This window comes from Schistocerca piceifrons, chromosome 5, assembly GCF_021461385.2.
Source record: "Schistocerca piceifrons isolate TAMUIC-IGC-003096 chromosome 5, iqSchPice1.1, whole genome shotgun sequence".
Taxonomy (NCBI): Eukaryota; Metazoa; Arthropoda; class Insecta; order Orthoptera; family Acrididae; genus Schistocerca; species Schistocerca piceifrons.
Genome location: NC_060142.1, coordinates 593,385,446 through 593,412,141, shown reverse-complemented (window position 1 = coordinate 593,412,141; position 26,696 = coordinate 593,385,446). Strand labels below are relative to the sequence as shown.

The following is a 26,696-nucleotide window of genomic DNA, read 5'->3' as shown; positions in this document are numbered from 1 at the left end:
CTTAAAATTTTGTATATATTTCATCATTTTTTAACCTGTGTTTGCATATTTTTAAGTGCTCTCGGTTGAAGAGCGCAATATACACTGCGAGTCGTCAGTGCGAAGGAGTGAAATATCAGTGACGGGAAAAGGGGAATAATTTCTGACTCACAACTGGAATTGTGTCTTTTGCTTCGAGTCCGCCACCTTCCCAGTGTGTGTCACGGAAACGATGCGCAGCTGCGAAATACTTACGCAGTCCTGGGAACTGCCATAAAAATAAAATGCGTGCGCGGCCTTGGCTGAGTTTTGTGGCCGGGCTCACGTTAGAACGCAAGCGTGCGACTTTTGACGGTTCGAGAGGAGAACGCGATAATTTTTACCATGTGTGACTCGAACTAAGTAAAAAACGCAGTAGTTTCTGTAACGTAAAAATTGATAAAGAAGCTATTGCAAACGAGAACATAATAACAACCATTGTTGATACTGTAGCCGTTGTCGGATTTCTAGAATTTCAGAATTTTAGTTCTTGATAAAGGAGTAGAGTTTACAGAAGAGCCGAAATGTGTGGGAATTTTCATTAGATAATGTATGCATGAAGATAATCACTTGCAGTGCCTTCCTTGAAATGTTAAAAGAACTGCAAATAATTCATAAGACCATCATAGTACTGAATCTGTCGACAAAGTAACGGCATGTTATAAAATTCCGCTTCAAAACACTCCTGTTACGACAGTAATAAACTTTTGGGTTTCACCATTTCAGATGTAATCTCTATCCATTCAGCTCTAATTTTGGTATTTTGAATCACTCTGGTCCGCTAACGAGCTGCTTTCGTAAATTAAGCCAACATACTAACAGGTACTAATAGATAAAACATTCCATGACAAGCCAGCCGCGGTGGCTGGTTCTAGGCGCTTCAGTCCGGAACCGGGCGACTGCTACGGTCGCAGGTTCGAATCCTGCCTCGGGCATGGATGTGTGTGATGTCCTTAGTTTAGTTGGGTTTAAGTAGTTCTAAGCTCTGGGGGACTGATGACCTCAGATGTTAAGTCCCATTGTACCTTACGCACAAGTGGGTAGCTGCCAGGCGAATAATACTGAAAACAACTATCTACTAAATGTTTATGAATACATTTATCTGGAACAATTAACTGATATCCAAGGAGATTTAAAACTTGAAATTTTCCACCGAATCAGGCCTTGTGGAAGAAAAGTCACCGGTTTGAAATCTAATATGCCAACAAACTTAAAAAAATTCTTGTTTTCGAGCAGTATGTCCTTCCCACCCCAACACATGGCTATGAAACTTGGATTTTAAACGAGTTTTTCCGAAGAAAACTTTGAACAGCTAAGAGAGCTTCAGGTGGCTACGTTCCTGGCAGTCGAAGTTGGGATCAGTTCTGTAACTGTTTACTACTTGGAATGCAACAACGCGCTGTAATTGTTATACATTATTAAAGGTTACAACGAAATGAGTAGTAGGCACCAAATGATAATATAACAAACATAATCCAAAATGTAGCCACATTCCTAGCTACTGTATAATTATGATACCCTTAAGTCTTAAAAGGTAGTTCATAGAGCACAATATTTGCTTCGGTAACTACTCACACCTTTTAACACTTGTTGTTCATGCCACCATACTGCTGTCATGAATGAATTTGATTGAGCAAATCTTTGCTTCCCTTTAAATTTAAGAAGTCATAGAATTTCAAACTCTCTTTATTATTAATGGACGCCTGTTTTAAAAGTAAATAAATTGTATACGGTAATGTGTGAGACTTTATTTACCTAAGTTTGATTTAATTATAAGTAGAGTTGAATCACTTTGTTTACGACATTGGATTATGAATACGTTGCTTACCTCTCCTGAAAGTCGGAACTGGAAATACATTGCCGTTTGGGAATTGCGGAGCTGGTTACAGTTTAAACAAAGTGAATAAAGAACCTACGGTACTCACGCCAATGAAATACATAGAAAGTCATTGGGTTACCGCTGAGCAAATGCAGCTCAGTAGTATCAACTTCAGCGCAACTCATCATCACGTAGGCCTTGTGAACTTATTTCATAATATGGAGCGTCATGTTAACTTAGAGTATGGATAAGTTATTGAAATGTAGACACTTTTTCAATACTAATATAGAAAGTTACGTGTTCAAATTGCACATGACCGGAAATTGGATTTGATTTCCAAAAACCGGAACATTTAAACGCTCGGCAGAACCCGATGGGGACAAAGGGACTGGAGTCCAAAAATCGGTACTGTCCGGGCCAAAGCAGGACGTCTGGTCACGTTAGCTGTGGAAAAGCCTCACTAAGAAAGACTGGAAAATAAGGGCAGACATAACCAATAACAGGAGATCAGGATGTTGAGGAAAGGATAAATATTCGAATATGGATGTGGGCAGACCATATCGCATGAAAAAACGTCGGAAGATGGACAAATATATGTACACTGAAGCGCCAGTGAAACTGCTATAGGCAAGCGTATCCCAATACAGGGGTATGTAAACAGGCAGAATATGGCGCTGCGGTCGGTAAGACAAGTGTCTGGCGCAGGTGTTAGATCGGTTACTGCTATTACAATGGCATGTTATCAAGATTTAAGTGAGTTTGAACGTGTGATACAGTCGGCACACGAGCGGTGGGACACACTCATCTCCGAGGTAGCTATGAAGTGGGAATTTTTCCGCACGACCATTTCACGAGTGTACCGTGAGTATCAGGAATCTGGTAAAACATGAAATCTCCGACACTGCTGCGGCCGGAAAAAGATCCTGCAAGAACGGGACCAACGATGACTGAAGAGGACGGAAATGCAATCCTTTCGCAAATTTCTGGAGATTTCAGTGCTGGGCCATCAACAACTGTGGGCGTGCGAACCATTCAGCGAAACATAATCGATATGGGTTTTCGGAGCCGAAAGCCTACTCGTTTACCCTTGATGACTGTACGGCACAAATCTTTATGCCTCTCCTGGGCCCGTCAACACCGACATTCGACCGATGATGACTGGAAACATGTTGCCTGGTCGGACGAGTCTCGTTTCAAATTGTATCGAGCGGATGGACGTGTACGGATATGAAGGCAACCACATGAACCCAAGGACCTTGTATGTCAACAAGGAACTGTTCAAGCTGGCGGAGGCTCTGTAATGGTGTGGGGCGTGTGCAGTTGGAGTGAAATGGGACTTCTGATACTTGTAGATACGAGTGACAGGCGACACATTCGTATGCATCCTGTCTGATCACCTGCATCCATCCCTGTCCTTTGTGCATTCCATCAGGACAATGAGTCATCCCGCACGTCCAGAGTTGCTACAGAGTGGCTTCAGGGACACTCTTCTGAGTTTACACAGTTCCATTCGCCACCAAACTCCCCAGACATGATCATTATTGAGCATATCTGAGATGCCTTGCAACGTGCTGCTCAGAAGAGATCTCCATCTCCTCGTTCTCCTACGAATTTATAGACAGCCCTGCAGGTTACTAGTTCAGACACTAGTCGAGTCCATGCCACGTCGTGTTGCGGCACTTCTGCATGCTCGCGGGGGCTCTACACGATATTTGGCAGGTGTACCAGTTTCTTTGGCTCTTCAGAGTATTTGTTAGCTTTAGGTTAAAGAGGCTATGCCTTGTAGAGGTTGAATTAGCCGAGCAGTAAATAAATTAATCTACCTACATTGAAGTCCCCTGAGTGGTCACATGAATATGCTTAACCATCCCTTACTGTGAGAACTTCAATTGCTATGTTCATGTTGCGGTCGATGGTGTAATATCGTGGGACCTCGGTCGACGAAAAACCGCACTACTAGTAAGCGGTAATACAACTTCCCCTTACATTCTCTCAAACTGTCCGCAAAGCGTTGGGGGTAACAAACACAAAAATCCGCTCGAACACAAAAAACCCTCTATAAGTTCGGCAGAATCGTGGTGCCAACGCTCCCTTTAAAATGAATGAGAATGACAGAAGGATGAGAATTTGTCAATGCATATTATGCAGTCGCACTACGGAGGGGTACTGCTAATTTGGTATGAAATAGCATTACAATACAATGCACAAAGAGTTCAGAGATTTAGCTGGCAATGAAAGATCCAAAAATTACAACACTCGACCGACAGGATTCGTTTTTCACTACATTACTTAGCACTCTGTGCTAAATTTGCGATCATCGAGTACGTGAAGAAACTGGCGATGCGAAAAGTAAAATTTCTGAAGTCGTTCGCATTATTAGTCTGTCAGTTGCTACAGTTTCCGATGGAACTGAACGATGAGTATAGAGACTTTGCCTTACTTCAGAATACGTAGGTCAATTCAGGGGCCATTCCTGGAAATTTTTCGATTTAAGACTCGCTTTGTTGAACTTATGAAGGAAAAAGAAGAGGAGGAACGAAAAATAGGACACCCAGCACGGGTTGCAGACCCTCGCATTTGAAGTGGACTTGACTGCACACTGCCCACAATCGGACCCTGCAAGGAGAGAAACAATTCGTTTTTGATTAGTTGGAGATGCATTTAAAGAGAAAATCGCATTGTAGAAGGGACGCATTCTGATAAACGCAGTCCAGTTCTCTGAGCGTATTGGCTTTAAAGAAAATGGGAGGTTTGAAAAATTGAGTGTGCACTTGACAGAATTAAAAGTCTAGTTTCCTAAACAGCTTGGGTACTCTGGCACTCTTACATCTGTTTTCGAGAACACTTGTCCATTCAGTAGAAAACGCCCCTTTGCATGTGCAGATGTAACTGACTCATCTGTGCAAGGTAATTTCCGATATAAAGATAAATCCCTTTATCGTTAACACTGTCCTGGCTATCTGCATTGCTTTCCTCTGGTCGAGTCTCGACGTGTGCATAATGACGTTTCAAAAGTACTACAATATTCCGACCAATATGTGTGTGTTAAAGAAGTTTTTTTCGATTAAGAAACTAAGTAAGTTACGATCACCTGGCAGCGCGAGTGAGAAAATGTGTGAAATTGTCTGCGTCTGTCCGTATGTCGATATTTTGTACCAGATAAAAATTATGCCTTCAGCGTGCCAAAAATAACTAAGTAATACTGAAAATTTGGTAGAGAAATACGAAATATAAAACCAAGTTTTACGCAGCACGACTGCATTGCTAATTAAACGCGGCGCTTTCGCAGTTCTCCCCCCCCCCCCCCCCCCCCCCCGTCCCTCAGTCTCAGCGTGTTGTGAAGGTGGGAGAAACGTGGCAGCAAGGCTGGGCTCTAGGTACGGGTGCCAGGGTACGGCCCGCAGGCCGAATTCTTGGCCACCCATGGTCTGCAGAGATCGCGCTGTCGAAAGGAAGATACGCCTAGCTGACCACTACATGCAGCAGCTGGACCACCATCGCTTCGATCGCTGGCTACGACGTCGCTGGGCGTCAGTATCAGAGCATCATGTGGTGCTCGCAGCCTTTAACACAGAGTTCCAAACCAGGGCCCCTCCTCTCAGGACGCTGCGCCGACAGCACTTCAGTCCTTCAGAAATACTGCCGTTACATCTGCTTGTGCTTGTTTATTAATGCCTTTCGGTGTTTGGCGATCCTGGCCGTACAGCCATCTATGTATTACAAGGATTCTTAACATACATGTTGTACAAGATTTTCTTTTGATGGTTACTATGGCATAACTTGACTAAAAGAAGAAATCAATAATGGAAGAAGACTTGGGGCTAAAACTGTAGAGCGAGACCAAGGCTTGATTACAGTAAGAAGGTTCAAATGGATGAAGGCTGCAGTAATTATGCGGATACGATAAAATAGCATACAGAGTTGCATCAAACGACACCATCACCACCACCACCACCACCACCACCACCACCACCACCAACAACAACAACAACAACAAGTACAACAACAACAACAACTACTACTACTACTACTACTACCTCCGTTTAATAAATATAGCCGGCCGAGGTGGCCGAGCGGTTCTAGGCGCTACAGTTTGGAACCGCGCGACCGCTACGGTCGCAGGTTCGAATCCTGTCTCGGGCATGGATGTGTGTGATGTCCTTAGGTTAGTTAGGTTTAAGTAGTTCTAAGTTCTAGGGGACTGATTACCTAAGATGTTAAGTCCCATAATGCTCAGAGCCATTTGAACTACACTCCTGGAAATTGAAATAAGAACACCGTGAATTCATTGTCCCAGGAAGGGGAAACTTTATTGACACATTCCTGGGGTCAGATACATCACATGATCACACTGACAGAACCACAGGCACATAGACACAGGCAACAGAGCATGCACAATGTCGGCACTAGTACAGTGTATATCCACCTTTCGCAGCAATGCAGGCTGCTATTCTCCCATGGAGACGATCGTAGAGATGCTGGATGTAGTCCTGTGGAACGGCTTGCCATGCCATTTCCACCTGGCGCCTCAGTTGGACCAGCGTTCGTGCTGGACGTGCAGACCCCGTGAGACGACGCTTCATCCAGTCCCAAACATGCTCAATGGGGGACAGATCCGGAGATCTTGCTGGCCAGAGTAGTTACCTTACACCTTCTAGAGCACGTTGGGTGGCACGGGATACATGCGGACGTGCATTGTCCTGTTGGAACAGCAAGTTCCCTTGCCGGTCTAGGAATGGTAGAACGATGGGTTCGATGACGGTTTGGATGTACCGTGCACTATTCAGTGTCCCCTCGACGATCACCAGTGGTGTACGGCCAGTGTAGGAGATCGCTCCCCACACCATGATGCCGGGTGTTGGCCCTGTGTGCCTCGGTCGTATGCAGTCCTGATTGTGGCGCTCACCTGCACGGCGCCAAACACGCATACGACCATCATTGGCACCAAGGCAGAAGCGACTCTCATCGCTGAAGACGACACGTCTCCATTCGTCCCTCCATTCACGCCTGTCGCGACACCACTGGAGGCGGGCTGCACGATGTTGGGGCGTGAGCGGAAGACGGCCTAACGGTGTGCGGGACCGTAGCCCAGCTTCATGGAGACAGTTGCGAATGGTCCTCGCCGATACCCCAGGAGCAACAGTGTCCCTAATTTGCTGGGAGGTGGCGGTGTGGTCCCCTACGGCACTGCGTAGGATCCTACGGTCTTGGCGTGCATCCGTGCGTCGCTGCGGTCCGGTCCCAGGTCGACGGGCACGTGCACCTTCCGCCGACCACTGGCGACAACATCGATGTACTGTGGAGACCTCACGCCCCACGTGTTGAGCAATTCGGCGGTACGTCCACCCGACCTCCCGCATGCCCACTATACGCCCTCGCTCAAAGTCCGTAAACTGCACATACGGTTCACGTCCACGCTGTCGCGGCATGCTACCAGTGTTAAAGACTGCGATGGAGCTCCGTATGCCACGGCAAACTGGCTGACACTGACGGCGGCGGTGCACAAATGCTGCGCAGCTAGCGCCATTCGACGGCCAACACCGCGGTTCCTGGTGTGTCCGCTGTGCCGTGCGTGTGATCATTGCTTGTACAGCCCTCTCGCAGTGTCCGGAGCAAGTATGGTGGGTCTGACACACCGGTGTCAATGTGTTCTTTTTTCCATTTCCAGGAGTGTATTTTTTTAATAAATATATATGAGTCACATAAAAATTTATACATCCTCTTATCTTTCGCGTGGATAACAAATAGGCGCCAGCAGTTATTAGCCAACTTTTATTGAAAAGTTTAAGAGGTCTTTCTCCTGACAGCCGTACCGCCTGCAGGAAAAAATTAAACCACATGGTTCAAATCTCCAATTGATGTTCCATCACACTCACAACATGCGGACTCGATAACCTTGAATCAGTGCAGTCGACTAGGAAATGAAGCATCGTTGAGTTTTGTACTAACTAGCGATGTTATTAGTTTCAAAGTTCGTACAAACGAACTTAAACAATGTTTTTGACAATATCTACTTGTAATTTTGTGTAATGACTTTCGGTCCTGCACACAATTTTCGTATGCCAGCAAGTTTCAATGTCATTTGTGTTTTCTATAGAACTCTTGCAGAGCTATTCAGATTTGTGATGATATTTTTTTTTTTCGCAAATTGGCAGTTTTAGTTTGTTTACGATATTCTCTTCGCAAAACTCAGCAGACCTATTTAAATTGTAATGTTGATGCATTAAGTTGTTCTGAAAGCGGTGCTGATATTCAAGACAATAAAAGCGGGTTAAAAGCTGTGAGCTATCTGGGGAAGTTAAACTTGCATTACTGAGCAACTGTTTCACCAGGTATCCAGTCTAGCTTACCAAATTCCCAACCAGACTAACATTAATTATAATCTTTTAATAGTCATCGTACGACAACCGGTGATTATATATATATATATATATATATATATTATATAATTAAAAAGAAATAAATCAGTTTATATTTGGACATTTCTTTTTAACATTGATCATTGTTCCGTTTAAAATTTCAGCATATTAAACTTGATTCATAACTAAACTGGTGCCTTATTTAGGATTGTCAAAATGTGAGTTTTTCATCTTACGGAACACATCAAATATGGAGCCAAGATTGGGAGATTGCATACAACACTGCATTCATAAAATAACACACGAAGAACGTTGAAACATATGCAAGAGGAAATTAACCACAACCAACCGATTCAATTTTCACCCAAAGAAGTTACGTTCGTAGCGCAATCCCGTCCTTCATTAAATTACCACACACTGGTATACTAAATTCATACTAACCCTCTGTGAAATCTTCCCGAAAAGAATAGCTGAGGGCTACTTTGATGCTTACACCACATGCTTCACGTGGTCAACTTGGTTTACACAAAGAGTGTAACTCCACAATAATTTTGATAATTAAAATAAATTACATCGAAACGCAATTTACAAAAGAAAAACCTCGAACTGGTTACTATCGTCTTACTATTAACCTGATGGGTCAAACAATTGTATAAGCACGTGGTACTGGTCTCACAAAGTACACCCCACGTGGGCTGAACATAAAGAAAAGTTGCTATATTGAAAAATATTGTCAAAAACTCAGCACATTCGCATTGAAGATTGATGATGCTAGTTAGAGTTACTGATCAACACGTGGTTCCACTTTACTCACAAAGTAGTGACAAAGCAACTACCAGAAGATATTCTGAACTTCACACTCGAATTACACTGCGTTGCAATTAAAGATAACATTAGATATTTTAGATCTAAACCTGAAATAAAGGTGATTAAATTTTCAGTTGGGCTGAACTTAAGAAATCCATTGTCCTACAGACTTAGCAGAGACACGCTTAGCCGGAGATCTTACCACTTCAGACGCTCGCTGCGGACAGACTGCCATGGGCCCCTACTGAGGATACCTCACAGATACAAACGGAAGTGACCAGAGAACTTCCTATACCAACATGGCAAGGGACGGACAGGACCGTACGAAGAATAGAAACCTCTCTGCTTTTAGAAAGCGTAGTTACCAGTTCCGACGTTGGTCTTACTGTTCTCTAACAGACAGGCTTGTCTGCTACCATCAAGCATGCAACTAGAAATACATTTGCTCATTCATTCTTTCACACAGAAGGGAAGGGGGATGACATTATCGTATCATATACACTATATAAAAGAAAGCGGATGTAGGTTCTGTATGAGACTGTGTGACATGAATTACATATAAACTGTGTTTTAAAGTGTAGTAGTGTGACAGATCGTTCTTGATTATGTGTAAAAGTAACGCGTTCCACTGCTCAGTCTCCTCCCAGATAGTCAGAAACATCACAGTAAATTTAAAAGTGGAATGTATGCCGTAAATGACAACAGATTTAAGAAATTAACATGAAAGGAATCCGACAGAGACCTTTCAAAATTTCGTACAGAGAACTCTAGGAGTATAGCATATCTATCAAGAACGCCGAAAAATGTATGTATTTGGGAAGTGGTGTGCCACCTTAACCAAAGTGTGGGCCCGCTACCTGGTGGCACTGCGTGACACCTGCGCGACGCCGGCTGACCCGCGTCCGGGCACAGAACTGGAACTGGAGAACTGGAGGAGCGGAGGCGAGGCGAGGCGCTGCGCCACTTGGCAGGCCGCACTTCCCGGAGAAATCCGCCCCTAATGGCCCACATCCCGTAATGTATACCAATCTGACGTCTCAGCTGCCGCCCACGGCTCTGCCGGGACGACTACTGGTGCCAATAGTCAGCTTCTCGAACCGTGTGCGTTCTTTCGCCGGAACTCTTTCCTTGTCAAGTGAAGGGACTTCGAAACGGTCTTTTGCTGCTTATATAAATTTCAATCAGGAATTATTAGCATGAGTAACTTACAGCTACATACACATTCAATGTTCAGTGCCTGGCGAAGAGTACATGGTACAACTGCTAGTCATTCCTTGCTTGCTCCTCGCGCAAATCGAGCGAGAGAAAAGAAACCTCTGTATCAGACCTACCTCACTTATTTTGTTTCTTATGGGCCCTAAGCTAGATGAAAATGGGGGGACAGTGGAATCGTTCTGTAGTCTGTAGCAAATTCCGGTTCTCTGAACTTTCTCAATAGCTTTTCGCGAAATAGCTTTCTTCCCTACGAGCATTCTCATCCGAGCACACGGAGCATGTACACAATACTGTACTCATTGAACGACCGGTAAAAACGCCGCAACTCGCACCTGAATTACTTCGATCTCTTCCTTTCATCCGACCCGATGTGGATCCCAAACGCTCGAACAGTACCCAACACTGGGTTGCACAAGCGTTCTGTAACGAGGTCTCCTGTTTAGGGGAGATACATTTAAAGCTACGCTTAGATCTTTCATCGAAGAGGCTGAGTGAAACAGAATACCATTAACCAGTATTCATACCTAATGGAAATATTTGTGCTACCCATCCATATTTGTCCACATTTGAAGCAAGCTTACCTTCATCGCACCAAACAGACTGCGTACAAGTCATCCCAAACGTCCCCCCGTCGTCAACGCTGATACTGTCCGGGCATCGGCAAACAGTCTTAGACTGCCGCCCACCCTATCCGACAGATCGTTGTGTTAATGGAGGAGTGGTGTTGTCACAATCCTCAGGAACTTTTGTCTCTGACGAACACTCACCGTCCAGAACATCGTACTGGCTTCTATTCCTCAAAAATTCTTCGATCAGTTACACATAATTGAGAACTTATTTCGTGCTCTCGCATCTTTGCTTTTTAAAGCAAACCTGGTCCTGATCATGTACAAGCTAAGTTGATTTCAGACTATGCTGCCGAAACAGCTCCATCTTTTAACCATCTTATGTAACCGCAATCTCAGCTGAAAGACTTGAATGTAAAGACTAGAAAGTTGCACAGATCACACAAATACACAAAAAGGAAGTGGAAGTAGTCCGCAAAATTATATACCCGTCTCATTAACATCGATTTGTAGTAGAAATTTCGAATATGTATTGAGTTAAGAGTATCGAGTACCTCGAAGAATGCTACATTGTCACATAACAAACAAGAATACATAAAACGCCATTATTGTGGAATACAGATCACCCCGTATTCGCGCGAATTAATGAGTACCTTGGAAAAGGGATCTGAAGTTGTTCCTATATTCGTGCATTTCCAAAAGCCTCTTGACACATTCACCTAGAAACCACATCAAAGTTGGTCGGTTCTCCAGCCCTCTCGATCCGGAGCTGGCGCGCCTCACCGAATGAAGGAAGCGGCGCGTTAACACGTTCGGATGTTACTAAGGCAAAGAAGTATGAAGCCAAGAACTACAGACTTTGACGATTTCTTTGTTATCAAGAGAAAGCTGTCTCTACCCCGAAGAATGCTTTGATCACTTAACTAGGCATCACAATTGTAGGTAGTACGCCTTTGCCAATCTTTTAACTGATACACCCACCCACTTACAAGGGGGGATCCTGTTCCATAGTGAAATTTTCTATCCTTCACATTAAGAAATTATTGCCAGAGTTGAAAGTAAGGATAAGTGGCAGAAAACATGCTGGGAGTCAGTGCAGATCGAACGCCAGGCGGTTGGATTTGTAGTGTTGCATGTACTGACAATCACAGAACAACAAAATGGCTCTGTGCACTATGGGACTTAACATCTGAGGTCATCAGTCCCCTAGAACTTAGAACTACTTAAACCTAAGGACATCACACACATCCATGCCCGAGGCAGGATTTGAACCTGCGACTGTAAAGGTCGCGCGGTTCCAGATTGAAACGCCTAGAACCGCTTGGCTACACCGGCCGGCCCACAGAGCAACACACAGCAGTGTATGTGCACGTATATCCTATTTGAAATTTGCGGATCTGTGTTCAGTTGTGAAAATGACATAAAACGTTTCTTTGACGGAAGGAAGAGTATGACTTTACTAGAGACGGAGCACAAACTCGAATGGAGAAAGGATATTCGCCGTCCTTTTACAAAGGAACCATACCTGTGTTCACCATATTGGCCGTCCTTTTACAAAAGAACCATCCCTGTGTTCGCCTTAAGCGATTTAGGGGAATCATGGAAAATCTCTTATGAATGACCGGACGTGGATTTGAACCGCCGTCCATCAGATTTTGTCCAAAACAAACACGAATATTTTTAAAGATGTCTTTTAAACGTTTAATCCCGTGTCACCTGTACAATGATAATCAGGATTTTCTCCGTGCAACTCTGAGAACAACCAATGAAGTTGACGCAGCCATTTCAAACGTGTCCGTTTTAGAAAGAAAAAGCTTGTTATACGCTCCAGATGTAGCCGGAAACTTCCCTTGGAGGGCGTTGCTGTCGCTGATCACGCACCTGATATCGTGTCTCGTGAGATAGTGCAGGAAACCACGTCCGCGTTCCCATCCCGTGTGAAGATGCCTCCTGATACCGCTCCTAATCAAACCCTCTTCAGTGGCCTACATTTCGGTGAGCGCTAAACTATTGCTTTCTTTACTGTATTCCAATTTCGTTTTCAAAGCCGCAGCCGACCTTCCTGCCTGAGCTTTCCAATAACTTCCTCGGGACAACCGAACGCGAATGCGGAGCTGATTCCTCTAACGAAATTACGCCAGGTTTCTAACGAGGACGAGAGCAAGTTACTTCTTGTATGGCACGGAGTGGCGCCCACTGCGCAGCTACAGTAGTTTGTTGAGTGCACAGCTCCGCTGCAATTAGTGGCAGCTGATTAGCAAAGCGCGCAGCCGTGGCAAATACCCTCCCCGAAGCCTCACCGGAAGCGCGCCATCTGCTAGCCAGCTTACACTGCTTCCCGCTACACGTGAGCTGCACGAGGCAGCTACGAAAAAGTATACTCTAATCTACTCCGCAAGCCCGCTTACGCCGTGTGGCGGGGGTACGTCTGGTACCACTATTTCTCCCCCACCCCTTCTCATCGCGTGCCCTGTTCCTTTTACGAGTGGTGAGACATCCTGGAACGTACTCTTCTGGAATCTTAACATTACACTTTGAAACCTCCCCTTAGAAAAATTTATGAATGATTGTGTTGATAAACCCCTTACGTTATTTGATTTTCAAACAGCTGAGCAAAAAAATGGTTCAAATGGCTCTGGGCACTATGGGACTTTTTACATCTGTGGTCATCAGTCCCCTAGAACTTAGAACTACTTAAACCTAACTAACCTATGGACATCACACACATCCATGCCCAAGGCAGGATTCGAACCTGCGACCGCAGCGGTCACGCGGCTCCAGACTGAAGCGCCTTTCTAGGCACGACCACACCCGCCGGCAAGCAGCTGAGCAAAACTGAACGTACTCAGACATTTCTCTCTTTACTTATTCTGATCACTAAACTGACACACAATATTTTTAGAGCAACGCAATCTGACTTTCAATAATCCCTACAAAAGAATGGTCCTGACTAACAATAACCTATACCTTTCATGAATCACTTACCTCACAAAAATCTTCGTTACTCGAACTACTGCAATACAGCGAGCGCCAATACTGCCAGCTTAATAAAGATTCTAACTACTGAAGTCACTAACTACTGATAGGCATAGTTAGCAAATGAAAGATTTTGATAAAGAACAAAGAATGTATTTACCTTCATAGTGTTCAAAAGTTATATATATCTCAGTTCATGACATCCAGTCTTACAAATTTACTGTCTCTGATAGACACACGTCCAGATCATCCGCTCTCAAAACTCCGCCATTTCTCTACCCACATCCACCACTGCTGGCGGCTCATCTCCAACTGTGCAACGCTACGCGCTGTTCATATCCAACTGCCCAACACTACAATAATGAATATTACAACAATGCCAACCAGCCACAGACTGCACGCAGCACAGCCAGTGATTTTCATACAGAGCGCTACGTGGCGTTACCAATATAAAAACCTAAACAGCCTACTTACAACTTCTCTATGAAGTGGTCTGGCAATTGGCATTCTGCCACATAGTTCAAGTTTCCACCGCTGCTAAGCGCTGTAGCGCGCAGATAGTGAGAATTTAAAAATTAAGGATGGTGCTCGCAAAAAAAGCACTCGGTCTTCAGGCCACGGGTGGCCTACCGGGCCCATCCGACCGCCGTGTCATCCTCGGTGGAGGATGCGGAAAGGAGGGCCGTTGGGTCAGTACACCGCTCTCCCAGTCGTAAGATGGTTTTCTGTGGCCGGAGCCGCTACTATTCCGTCGAGTAGCTCCTCAATTGGCATCACGAGGCTGAGTGCATCCCGAAAAATGGCAACAGCACATGGCGGACTGGATGGTGAACCATCAAGTGCCGGTCACGCCCGACAGCGCTTAATTTCGGCGATCTCACGGGAACCGGTGTATCCACTGCGGCAAGGCCGTTGCCCACGGTGCTGGTGGGAAATTAAAAAAATGCAAGATGATGGGAAATTCAAAGTAAATTTTTATTAGTCCGAGATGGCGGAATTAGCCTTGTTGTACTTTTTAAGTTATCCCCCTCCCTTTCCCTTCCCGCCCTCCTCTCCAGCCAATCAAAGTGCAGTATTAAATGATGCGTGAAAATGAGAAGATCATGTAAATCACAAGCACATGTCTGCGCGTGTGCGCGTGCGCGCGCGCGACTCTCTCTCTCTCTCTCTCTCTCTCTCTCTCTCTCTCTCTCTCTGCATAATGCACCACTGCCCTCTCATCTCTCCCAATCAGAGCCTAGTATTTTACCCACCATTAAAATGAAAGGGCCAGTTATAATATAGCCTCTTCTGGTTCAAATGGCGCTGAGCACTATGGGACTTAACTTCTGAGGTCATCAGTCCCCTAAAACTTAGAACTATTTAAACCTAACTTAAGGAAACCACACACATCCATGCCCGAGACAGGATTCGAACCTGCGACCGTCGTTAGCCTCTTCTGCACTGTACTCAAAAGTGTTTGACTGATATATGTTGCACCACTTCTGGTCTGAATTCATCCACTGATTCTGTTTCGAAGGATCTAATAACGCCATTGTAACCTCTCGTGAGATAAGGTGGCCCACAATTGGTATAATTGGGTATTGATACCGTGGGTGCAGGCACTGGGATGGAGTTGACACCTGGGCTGGTCCCACAGACGTGGGGATCTTGTTGGCGACGAGAGTACCTCATAATCACGCAGACAGATCGTGGAGATAACGTGCCGTATGTGGATGGGCATTGTCCTGTTGAAAAATAGTACTACAATACTGTCAGATTAGAGGGAACACATTATGATTCAGAATGTCCGTGACGTATCACCGTGCTATCACAGGTCCCTCAATCACTACCAGCCGTGAACTGAAGCCACACCCGACGGCTCCCCACACCACGACGCCAGAGGAGAGACTGTATCGCCTCTCAAAACATTGGATAGTGATCCATCTGCCCAGGTCGCCACTGGTGATCATCCGGTAGTAGTGCAGAACTGCCATTCATCACTGAACACAATGAAAAGCCACTCTTCAGAAGTCTATGCTTCCCAATTAAGGCACCGCTCCAACACGCCGTTTGTGTTGAGGTGTTAATGGCAGCCTACGCATGGGATGACACCCAATGTTGCAGGAAGAGCCATATGTAAAAGGTTACGGTGTGCTTTGTGGTAACCTTCCCTTGTAGTGGTCAGACCTTCACGAAGACTATGCCTGCCCTTACGTTCCCACGTAGTCCAACAGCGGCTGACCGTCACATTCGAATGCCCCAGAAATCCGGATATTGCACGATTCCACCGTCTCACAATAAGGCGCCTTTCAAACTCTCACACGTGCTGATAACGTTGCCTCACACGATTACGCACCGTGTCCTACAGTGATACTCAACATCTGACACGGATCACGCCTCTTTTTTCCCCTACTAGGCATGGTAGTAACATTAAACACGAACAATACTAATGCACTCGCATGACAGTTGTACGTATGACAGAGACTGATGTATTCGTATACGAAGTTACTTTGAAATCCGACTATCTCTACTGGGTGGTTCACTTTTTTTGTCACTCAGTTTGTGTACGAGAGTGTAATACGTTGGTCGACTCTTATGGGATACGTACCATCTCGGAATTTTAACAGTAAATTACAGCGTGGTGCTCATTTCCTCTTTTGTAGCGTCTGCCACTCGAGTCTAAGCTCTCGTTCTTAGTAAACAAACCTGTGACGAAACGCGCTGCTCCTCTTTGCATGTTTACGATTTCCTCATCTAATGCTGTGTGATACAGATCCCAGACTGCAAAGTAGTATTCAAGTATTGATCGCACGAAGGTTCGTAAGTTCTTAGTGGGTTGACGGCATATCTTGAGGTCTCAGTGTGGCACCTCCCATTCCTACCATTGATTTTATGTGTTCTTTCCACTTTAAATCGCTCCATTGTCATACTCCAATATATTTAGTGGACGTGACTGTTTCCATTAGTTTTTCCGCAGTCGTGTAATGAAACATTAATGGGCCTTTCCGCCTGCTGTCTACAATAGTTTATTTGTAAATGTAGAGTGTCAGCTAAAAATCCTTGCACCAATCGTCGGTTCCGTACAGGTCTCCCTTCATTTCGCTTGAATTTTCTAGCGTTGCGACTTCTTTATAAACAACTGTGCCATCGGCGAACAGCCTTACGGTGCCTCCAGCATTGTACACAGCGTCATTTTTGGGAACAGTAATTATTTTGTAACGCTTCGTTTGGCATTCCAGGCTACTTTTACTTCTAAAGATTTCTCTCCGTTAAGAACGATGTGCTGTCCTCTACATTGCAAGGAACTCTCAACAGACCTGGCCTCTTATTCCACGCACTCGTATTTTTTTCCCATAGACGACAGTGTGGAAATGTATCGAACAACTTCCGTAAGTATCGAACAACTTCCGTAAGTCAAGGAACATGGCATCGACCTGGACGATGGCATTTACTGCCTTCCTAGATCTCGTGAACGAGCAGAGCGAGCTGACATTCGTACTATTGGTTGCGAAATCCATGCTGATTCCTACGATGACATTTTCGGTCTCCAGAAAGTTCATAACACGCCAGTTTGTGAAACATTTTCTAGAATTAGACAACAGACTAACGTTACGAGTCTAGATGTGCATTTGAGTGTATCTGTTGGACGATCGTTTTTTGAAAACGGTAATAACCTGTTGATTTTCCTGCTGCGGCGTACAGTAGATAATCAGTATTCTTCTGCATAAATTTGGTTTACTTGTACACTGAAATTACCCGGAACAATGAAATAGATCCTTCCACACGAGAAACTGTACTCAGGTGACTCATGTGAAAAGGTGTCCTACGTGATTATGGCCACACGACGGATATTAACACGCTTTGAGCACCACGGACAACGAAGTGTGCGACGGCCTTCGCTTAATGACGGAGAGCAGCGGCGTTTGCGTGGAGCGCTAACACACAAGCAACAGTGTGAAATAACCGCAGAAATCAATGTGCGACGTACGACGAACGTATCCGATAGGAGAGTGCGGCGAAATTCGGAGTTAATGGAAACAGACGACCGACGGGACTGCCATTACTAACAGCACGAAATCGTGTGCAGCACCTCTCGTTGGTTCGTGACCATATCAGTTGGATCCTAGACGACTGGAAAAACCGTGACCTGATTAGATTTCAGTTGGTAAGAGCTGATGGCAGGGTTCGAGTTTGGCGCCGACTCCACGAAGCCATGGACGAGCTAAATCAAGGTGGTAACTCCACAGAGGTGTGGGCTGTGTGTACATGGAATAGACTGGGTCCTCTCATTCAACTGAACCGATTATTCGGTGAAAATGGTTATATTCGGCTACTTGGAGACAATTTCCTGCTTGCGATTCATGGACTTCGTTTCCAGACAACAACGTCATGTCAAAGGCCACAAATGTTCGCGATTGGTTTGAAGAATATTCTGGATAATTCGAGCGAAGAATTTGGGCGGCCTGGTCGCTCGACGTGAATCCTGTCGAACAATTATGGGGCATAATCGAGAGGCCAGTTCGCGCATAAAATCCTGCACCCGCAACACCTTCGCAGCTATGGATGGCTATAGAGACAGCATAGCTCAGTATTTCTGCAGGGGGCTTTCAACGACTTGTTGAATCCATGCCACGTCGAATTGCTGCGCTACACTGTGTAAAAGGAGCTCGGACACGATATCAGGAGATATCCCATGACTTTTGTCTCCTCATTGTGTCTTCAGAAGGTTCCGGCGGCCTCTCAAGTCTATCACCTGTCATTAGTGATACTTGCCATATCGGTGACGATTTGGAATTCGTCAGGGAAGGCTATTTCGAACGAGTCCAGGGGACATTTCTGAGTTACCCTCATGTTCCTGAGTTAACCACCTGTTAGCGACAGAGCGGCTGGTTGCGGCGCGGCACGTTTCTTTTTACCGCCCTGCCAGTGTTCAGCAATGTTCATTTGTCTAGCTAAAAGCTGTAGTAGAAAATACTAGACCACTACTGTCTACTGCAGGCGCAACATACATAGAATTATCCGGTAAACGGGATGTGGCTAGTACTGAAATAAAAGTTTTAACTTGGCAATGTAAATTTTCAGGTGTATTTTTACGATAAAGATCACAGTTAATACTGCCAAGACCGTACTAAGTATCTACACAATGTAAAGCTCCCACGCACACCATAATCACACACGTAGCCAGTTTATGGTATTTACACCCGTTACCGAAGTTAATAGAGTTCACTGGATCGTTTAGTTATGAAAATGCTCGCTCAAATGTTGTGCACTCTGCTCTACACGTAATACCTGTTCCAGTCTTAGATCGCACAACACGCTACGCGGTTTTAACTAACAGTCAAGAGCAATAATTTTGATATTCCGTCCGAAATTCCACACGACTTCCACTATACCGTTCACTTAAATACACTTTTTACTACTTCGCGAACTCGTAATTAGTATTTTTCCGCGACTTTACAGTACTTTCGTCGGAGCTGCTTTCAATGAGATGTTACTAGTTCGAACAGTCAGCCCCGACTCACCTAGATCACACCAAAGGCCTCTCAGCATAGATTGGCGCGAGCCTGCCTTTTTCTGATTGGCTGATGTCACAAGCAGCAAATCAGGTTGCAGTATTATCCCGCGCTAACCCGCGCTTTACTTCAGTGACCAATCATAATAAAACATTTCTTTCTATGGCACTTGCTAAATAAATAAATTTAGAAAAGTATCAAATATAAAATTACTTCTTCCGAAATTACGGATTAATTTGTGTTCTACTCACGATTTATTAGTACCATAAACTGACTGCACATTTAATTATAGTAAATCCCCTGTATAGTTTAACTCGTACTTCGTGAATAAACAAAACAATTTTCATTTACTTCTGTTCTCCTTCACTCATACAACACTCACACTGCTAATTACTACACATATAAAACAATTCTAATTATGCAAATACATTAAATATTGAAACTTCCTGGCAAATTAAAACTGTGTGCCCGACCGAGACTCGAACTCGGGACCTTTGCCCTTCGCGGGCAAGTGCTCTGCCTTTTTTTTTTCGTGTGTTTTTGTAATATTCACCAATATCATGAAATTATGTGAACACATCGGCGAAAGAGAAAAGAAATATAAATTATGGTTAAAGAAAAAGAAAGGAAAAAGGAAAAGCAAAAAGAAATAAATCCGCGCAATCTGCGACGCGCTCTCCCATCCGCGGAGGTCAGAAGTAGAATAGATCGTAGGCGGTTGAAACTCAGACAGGTGCCCTCTGAGCCAGGCACCCCCCAACTCAGTGGAGGTCTAAAAAGACCGCTCGAAGATAGTTTGCAAATAATGGTCGGTAACGTGGCGTGTTTTCTAGAGCTGCATGGGCTGCTCCTAAATAGGTCCAGAAGTCGAGGCGGGATTTAGATCCCTCATGAAAGAGATAAGCGACCGTCCACCCTTTGACCCACGTAATAGCATGACATTTGGCGGCGGGAAAATGTCTGTCCTCCGGGTATAGAAACATTCGAGGTTCGATTGTGTCTGGTGGCACCCGGAGATGGCAGGCAATGATTTGCTGCACGAAGCGCCATACATCTTGCGATGAGGCGCATGTCAGACGGTGTTCATCAGTGCCCAGTTGCTGGCAAAGGAGACAAAGAGGGGATTCTGACAAGCCAACGTTGTGCAGGCGCTGCTCGTGGCAAATTTCCTGTTGACTATGTGATACCACAGTGCCCGGACGTTCGTAGGGAGGAAGGGCTGGTGGACGGTAGTCCACACTATGGGCCACTGGATGGAGGGATGTTTGGTCTCCATTACATTCCGGGGAACACAGCGCAGCAACAGGCTGTAAAAATCCTTAGTCCTGGGTGGGCGTGTATCTGGGAGACTGGTATGTATGTGACTGTAGTCGACGAAAAAGGCCGAAATATGGGACAAATGAGGCACGATATGGCCGACAGACACCGGAGGTGAGGTGGAAACAGGTAGGAGGACCTCAAGCAAGCTGCGTGTTAGAGATGTACCGTGGCCCATCCACTGTTTTCTCATGGTACTCATGTACAAGGCTGCAGCTCACATACGGACATTGACGAGCCCGACGCCACCATACCGTGAGGGCAGGGTAAGTGTCTCATAACGGACTTTAAACATCGAACCAGCCATGAGATAATAGCCAAAAGCCGCCTGAAGGTTGCGCCCAATTGCAGTTGGCAGAGGGAGAACTTAAGCGATGTGAACCAATTTTGACGCCACATAAAGATTAAGAAACCCAACCCGTTGAAGTGTGTCCTGGCGGCGCAAGAGGTTCTGGCGGACGTCATTGCGGATGACGTGTAACAGGCGACGGAAATTCGTTGCCGCTGTGCGTGTGACCGTGGGGTTAAAAGTAATGCCCAGGTACCGGAAAGTCCGCACAAGCGGCGGGGGCGCCACTTCACTCTCCTGGAGACCTCGCCCAATGTGCATTGCAGAAGATTTGGCGACATTCATGGCAGTGCCAGCGGCAGCCCCATAACGGGCAATCAATTCGAGGACTTCTCGAATCTCAGAGCCGGAGCGAATGAGGAGGAGGAGGTCATCAGCATATGCCCGACATCGAAAAGTGTGTTGGCGTAGGGTGAGGCCAGAGAGCTTGGTCGTCAAGCCCCCAATAAGGGGCTCAAGGGCAATGGCATACAGGAGGGTAGAGAGGGGGCACCCCTGCCGTATCGAACGGCAGATAGGTACCGGCCCTGCTAAACGTCCATTGACTTGGACACGTGAACTGGCACTGTCGTAAAGACGCCGCATGACGTCGAGAAACGGAGGGGGGTGCCCATGCGCGCTGCCACCGAAAACAGGAAACGATGACGCACTTTATCGAAGGCGCTGTCGAAGTCTATAGCGACGACTGCTGCACGAAGTCTGCAGGCCGCCGCCATCGCAATTAAGTCGCGGCATTCCCCTGTGGCAGTCTGTATGTTAACCTGTCCTCCAGGCGTCGTTTGCTCTGGCGAGAGGATATGAGGGAGTATTGCTCGGAGCCACATTGCCAGTAAGTGCGCGAAAATCTTGTAATCGGCATTGAGTAGGGTGAGCGGTCTGTAACTCGTGACCATCGAACCACGGGCTGGTTTGTGTACTGATATGATGATGCCCTCAGCAAAGGCGGGTGGGATTGCTTGGCCAGATATCATCAGTTCTTGATACATAGTCGTCCACCGTGGTGCCATGAGGTTCCGAAAGGTACGGTAAAACTCAATTGGTAAGCCGTCAATACCGGGCGATCTGTTTGGCAGCACCCTTGGCGATTGCGTTGTTGACTTCGTCTAGCGTGACCGCCACTGTCAAAGCATCCGCCTCCGTGTGGGGGAGGGTGCGCGTGACGTAATGCAAAATGGAGTCGTCTGCTGCAGTTTCAGCGTCTTCTTCACTATAAGTACGACGGTAGTGCTCGACGAATGCGTGGACGATGTCATTCTGAGTGGTCGCCTGCGTGCCATGAGGCGTGGTCAGAGTGCTGATGATCTGTCGACGACGCCGTCGTTGGTCGGACACTATATGATGCATAGATGGAATTTCTAAATCCGCGTGATCGTGGCGTCGCGTCCGTATCGCCACCCCTTGCAGTTTCCGGCGTGCCAGTGCAATTATCTTCGCCTTAGTTCTTTGCCGTTCCAACTGGTCGTCCGGGGTTGGCGGTTGAGCGTCCAGGTCTCAGAGAATCGCATAATAGAAGTCAACAGTGGTGCGATGCCAGTCGGCCATGTCCTTCCCGTATCTCATCAGTGTCCTCCGGATCGCTGGCTTGGCGCAGTCCAACCACCACGTCAATGTCGAGTGGTAGCGGGGAAGGCGTCGTTCGCAGGCTGTCCACGTTTCAGTGACTTGTTGGCGACACGCCAGGTCATGCAAGTGTGAAGTATTGAGTTTCCATGGCGCACGGCTGCGCCATACTGATTGCGGCGGGAGGAGGACCGTACAGATGTAAGCGCAATGGTCGGAAAAGGCCAACGGCCAGTGTTCGGCGCCCCGTATCGCAGATCTAAGAGTTTGTGAGACATATATCCTGTCTAGTCGGCTTGCGGAATGACTGGTAAGAAAGGTATGGCCAGAACGGTCGCCGTGTTGAACTTCCCAGATATCGTGAAGCAGGAGGTCTCGCACCACTATACGTAGTTCCTGGCATGTAGTATAGTGGGGAATCTGATCTTTGGGATACAGAACGCAGTTAAAATCACTTCCTAGTAGGCAATGGTCATAACGCCCTAAAAACAGGGGAGAGATTTCCTCGGAATAAAACTGGGCTCTTTCATGCCGTCGGTCGGTGCCTGAGGGAGCGTAGACATTAATGATACGTGTCCCCATGGCAGTGAGTGCCATGCCCCGAGCTGATGGAAGGAAGGCGACATCGATCACAGAAATCCCGTGGCGGACGTAGATGGCCACTCCGCGGCCCATAGGATCACTCGCGGAGGCATAGCCATTGATATCCGAGAGACTAGCTAAGTGAACTTCCTGCAGAAGGGCGAAATCAATATCCGAAGCCCAGAACATCTCCTGCATAAGGCGGATTTTCACCCTGGAACGGATGTTGTTGGTGTTGATGGTTGCTATCCGGTAGGCCTGGTGGCGGGTTGCTGGAGGCTGGTCCACTCCGCTGTCCGCGCAAGGGTGTGGGCGTCGCAGCGGAACGTTATCCCGCTGGCCCGCAGGGGAGTCTGGGGAGAGTATGATTAGTGGTGCGGCCGTGACGGCGCAGGGTCCCGTAACGGGTCCTGCTCCTCGGCCTCCTCGTGCCATGCCGTGGGAGCGGACACTGGTGTATCTTCCATTTTGTCTGCAGAAGATGTTGTAATGGTGCGTGGTGTAGTGTCGCCTGTGATACGTTCATGATTTAGTTCAGCGTCAGCACGGGGCGCAGGCACACCGATACATGTCTCCGCGCTCGTAACGTCTTCGTCAGCAGTAGCGGGTTCTGAGGCCTCGTGCTGGTCGACGGTTGCGTCCTCCTCGACTTGTCTCCTCTTGGCCGGAAACTGTGCGACGTCTTCGTTTGCGACGTTTCGGAGAACGTTGTTTCCTTGTGCGACCCACCGTGTCCGAAGACGGAAGGGCGTCGCGTCGTTCTGGCAGAAAGGCCGCTGTAGGAACGATGAGCGAGTCGATGTCCATCGTGTTTCCGGGGTCAGGGTCAGCGTCCGGTTGCGTCGGCATCGTCGCAGCGGCGTCGATGGCCGGCCGAGGCTGCGGGCCGTCCGAGGCGCTCTCCGCCGGTGTCTGGTCGGACTCGTTGGTGGCGTCGTTTGTGGTGACCGGGCGACGTTGCAAAGCGGTAGGAGAAGCTAGAGCAGCAGCATAGGTCACCGGTAGCACTGTAGGTTGCGACGTGGGCGGTTCTTCGGCAGCTGGAAGTTGCGTAATACGCCGTTGTAGGCATTCGGATCTAATGTGGCCTTCTTTGCCGCACCCGGAACAGGTCCGAGGCTGGCCGTCGTATATAATTATTGCACGGTATCCGCCGATCTGTCAGTAGGACGGGACGTGGCTTCGGAGATCAATGGTGATCTGTCGGACCCCGTTTAGGACAGGATACGTCCAGTGTGGCCGTGGACTGTGCCGTATGGGCGTAGTGCCGCGACGACTTCCTCAGCAGGAAGTTCGAATGGTAATTCGAAAATACGTATCGTTCGCATACCTAAGCCTGCGTGGTCGACGGTTACCTCCCCCACATTGCCATCAGCATGACAGAAGCGGAGCCCCTGTTTGGTCTCACGTAGGATGCGTTCGCACGCCGCGTCGTTAATGATTTTCACGTAGACCGTGCTGCTCACGATTGACAAATGTATGCCGATAATATCGGTCGCCAGGATCTTCACTTCCTCTCGCAGAAAACGCTCCACCTCGAGTGCTTTGGGTCGGGCATAATCCTTGCAGAAAGTAAATCGGAGTGTTGATTTACGGTAACGGCTCGCCATGGATCGTACAAGGCAAGCCGGCACTTAAGCAACGGCCGTCAGAATGTAAACAAGTCGAGCTCGCGCTCCGAACGAAGTCAACACGTACGCGTCTGCTCTGTTGCCCTGCCGAAGGCAGACTGCTCTGAGCTACCGAAGCACGACTCACGCCCGGTACTCACAGCTTTACTTCTGCCAGTATCTCGTCTCCTACCTTCCAAACTTAAGAGAAGCTCTCCTGCGAACCTTGCAGAACTAGCACTCCTGAAAGAAAGGATAGTGCGGAGACATGGCTTAGCCACAGCCTGGGGGATGTTTCCAGAATGAGATTTTTACTCTGCAGCGGAGTGTGCGCTGATATGAAACTTCCTGGCAGATTAAAACTGTGTGCTCGGCCGAGACTCGAACTCGGGACCTTTGCCTTTCGCGGGCAAGTGCTCTACCACTAAGCTACCCAAGCACGACTCACGCCCCCGCCTCCCAGCTTTACTTCTGCCAGTACCTCGTCAGGAGAGCTTCCCTTAAGTTTGGAAGGTAGGAGACGAGATACTGGCAGAAGCAAAGCTGTGAGTACCGGGCGTGAGTCGTGCTTCGGTAGCTCAGATGGTAGAGCACTTGCCCGCGAAAGGCAAAGGTCCCGAGTTCGAGTCTCGGTCTGGTACACAGTTTTAATCTGCCAGGAAGTTTCATATCAGCGCACACTCCGCTGCAGAGTGAAAATCTCATTCTGGAAACATTAAATATTAATCAAACATAACTTTACAACATTGTTTTGACTACGACTGCTAGCACTGCCCGTCAACTCCTGACCTCTGCCGCCTACTATTACAACTACGTGCAGCTCTGTAACTCAGGTCCATGTCAGCTGGTGACATCTGTCGATGACTCATGCCTATAACGATATCGTCCTAACAAGTGACAGGAGCGATGCGAAGGCGCTACGCCTCATGGTGTCAAAGTCCTTAGAGGCGTGGTTGCGGTGAAATCTGACAAAGTACTCTGCGACCGCGGCGGCTTCCATTGCGACGGCACTCTTCCCCGAATAGAATTTGTAGTTCCCTTCTGCGCTCGGTTACGATGCCCTTCCGTAGTTTGCTCCGCGGCAGGTTGGCGTGGACGGGGATTGTAATACTTAATTATCGCCGCCAGTGGAACGTACGTTATCGATATCTGTAGCCGATAAAGATATAAGACTTTCCGATCAATTGCAACGCTTCATTCCTGCAACGTATAGGACAGACTGCTGGCAAAAGAGGAGCACAGTTTTTCACATACTCAACGTAGAATGGGTTTGGTATTCAGTCAGGGCCAGCAGCTTTTCTTTAGCTGCGCGATTTTAGTTGATTTTTAACTTAATCTTACGTATTTTGATATCTGTTATTTTCATTTTCATATGATGGTGGAAAGGAGGAACGGTAATACGATGTCTCTAAATGAATACCTCGAACTAACCGTCGACTGTTAACTAACACGTGATCCCCGCCTAGTGACCATACAACAAGCCGCCCACAACAAACAGAAAGCTCTCCACCACACTACACGTCTGTTTCAAGGCCTGAATCCGATCATTGCTCTCGTATTATGTATGTATTTCTATTTCCGCCCCCCAAGTTCAGCCGCTCCATCCAAATTCTCTACTGCCATGCTCTCTTGCCTCGCCTTCCATGCCACTCTACGCTCGCTCGCGCTCTCTCTCTCTCTCTCTCTCTCTCTCTCTCTCTCTCTCGCACCCCGGGTCAGCTTCGTATTTCCTCCGTTTGCTCTCTCTTAAGCAACACCTGTACTTCACGTAAACCTGGTGCCAACCACCCAAACGTTTCATTTCTGACAGCTCGCTCGTCCTGAGCAGTGCTTTGTAACGTCCCCTTAGAAAACTTAATGAATTACTGTGCTGATAAATCTCTTACATTATTTGATTTTCAAACAGCTAAGCAGAACTGAACGTACTCAGACATTTCTCACTTTACTTATTCTGATCATCACTAAATTGACACACAATATTTTTAGCGCAACGGAATCTGACTTTCAATAATTCCTACAAAAG

General features: G+C 46.9%; 1 protein-coding gene and 1 non-coding gene across 2 annotated transcripts in view; one reads left to right on the top strand and one right to left on the bottom strand.

Annotated features, from left to right (window-relative positions):
* The window catches only part of LOC124799158 (flocculation protein FLO11-like), a 218,829-nt gene that overhangs the window by 68,566 nt on the left and 123,567 nt on the right, over positions 1–26,696 (top strand). The window lies entirely within an intron of this gene.
* On the bottom strand, positions 25,041–25,112 carry Trnas-cga. Its single transcript has one exon. It is a non-coding gene; the product is annotated as a tRNA-Ser (tRNA).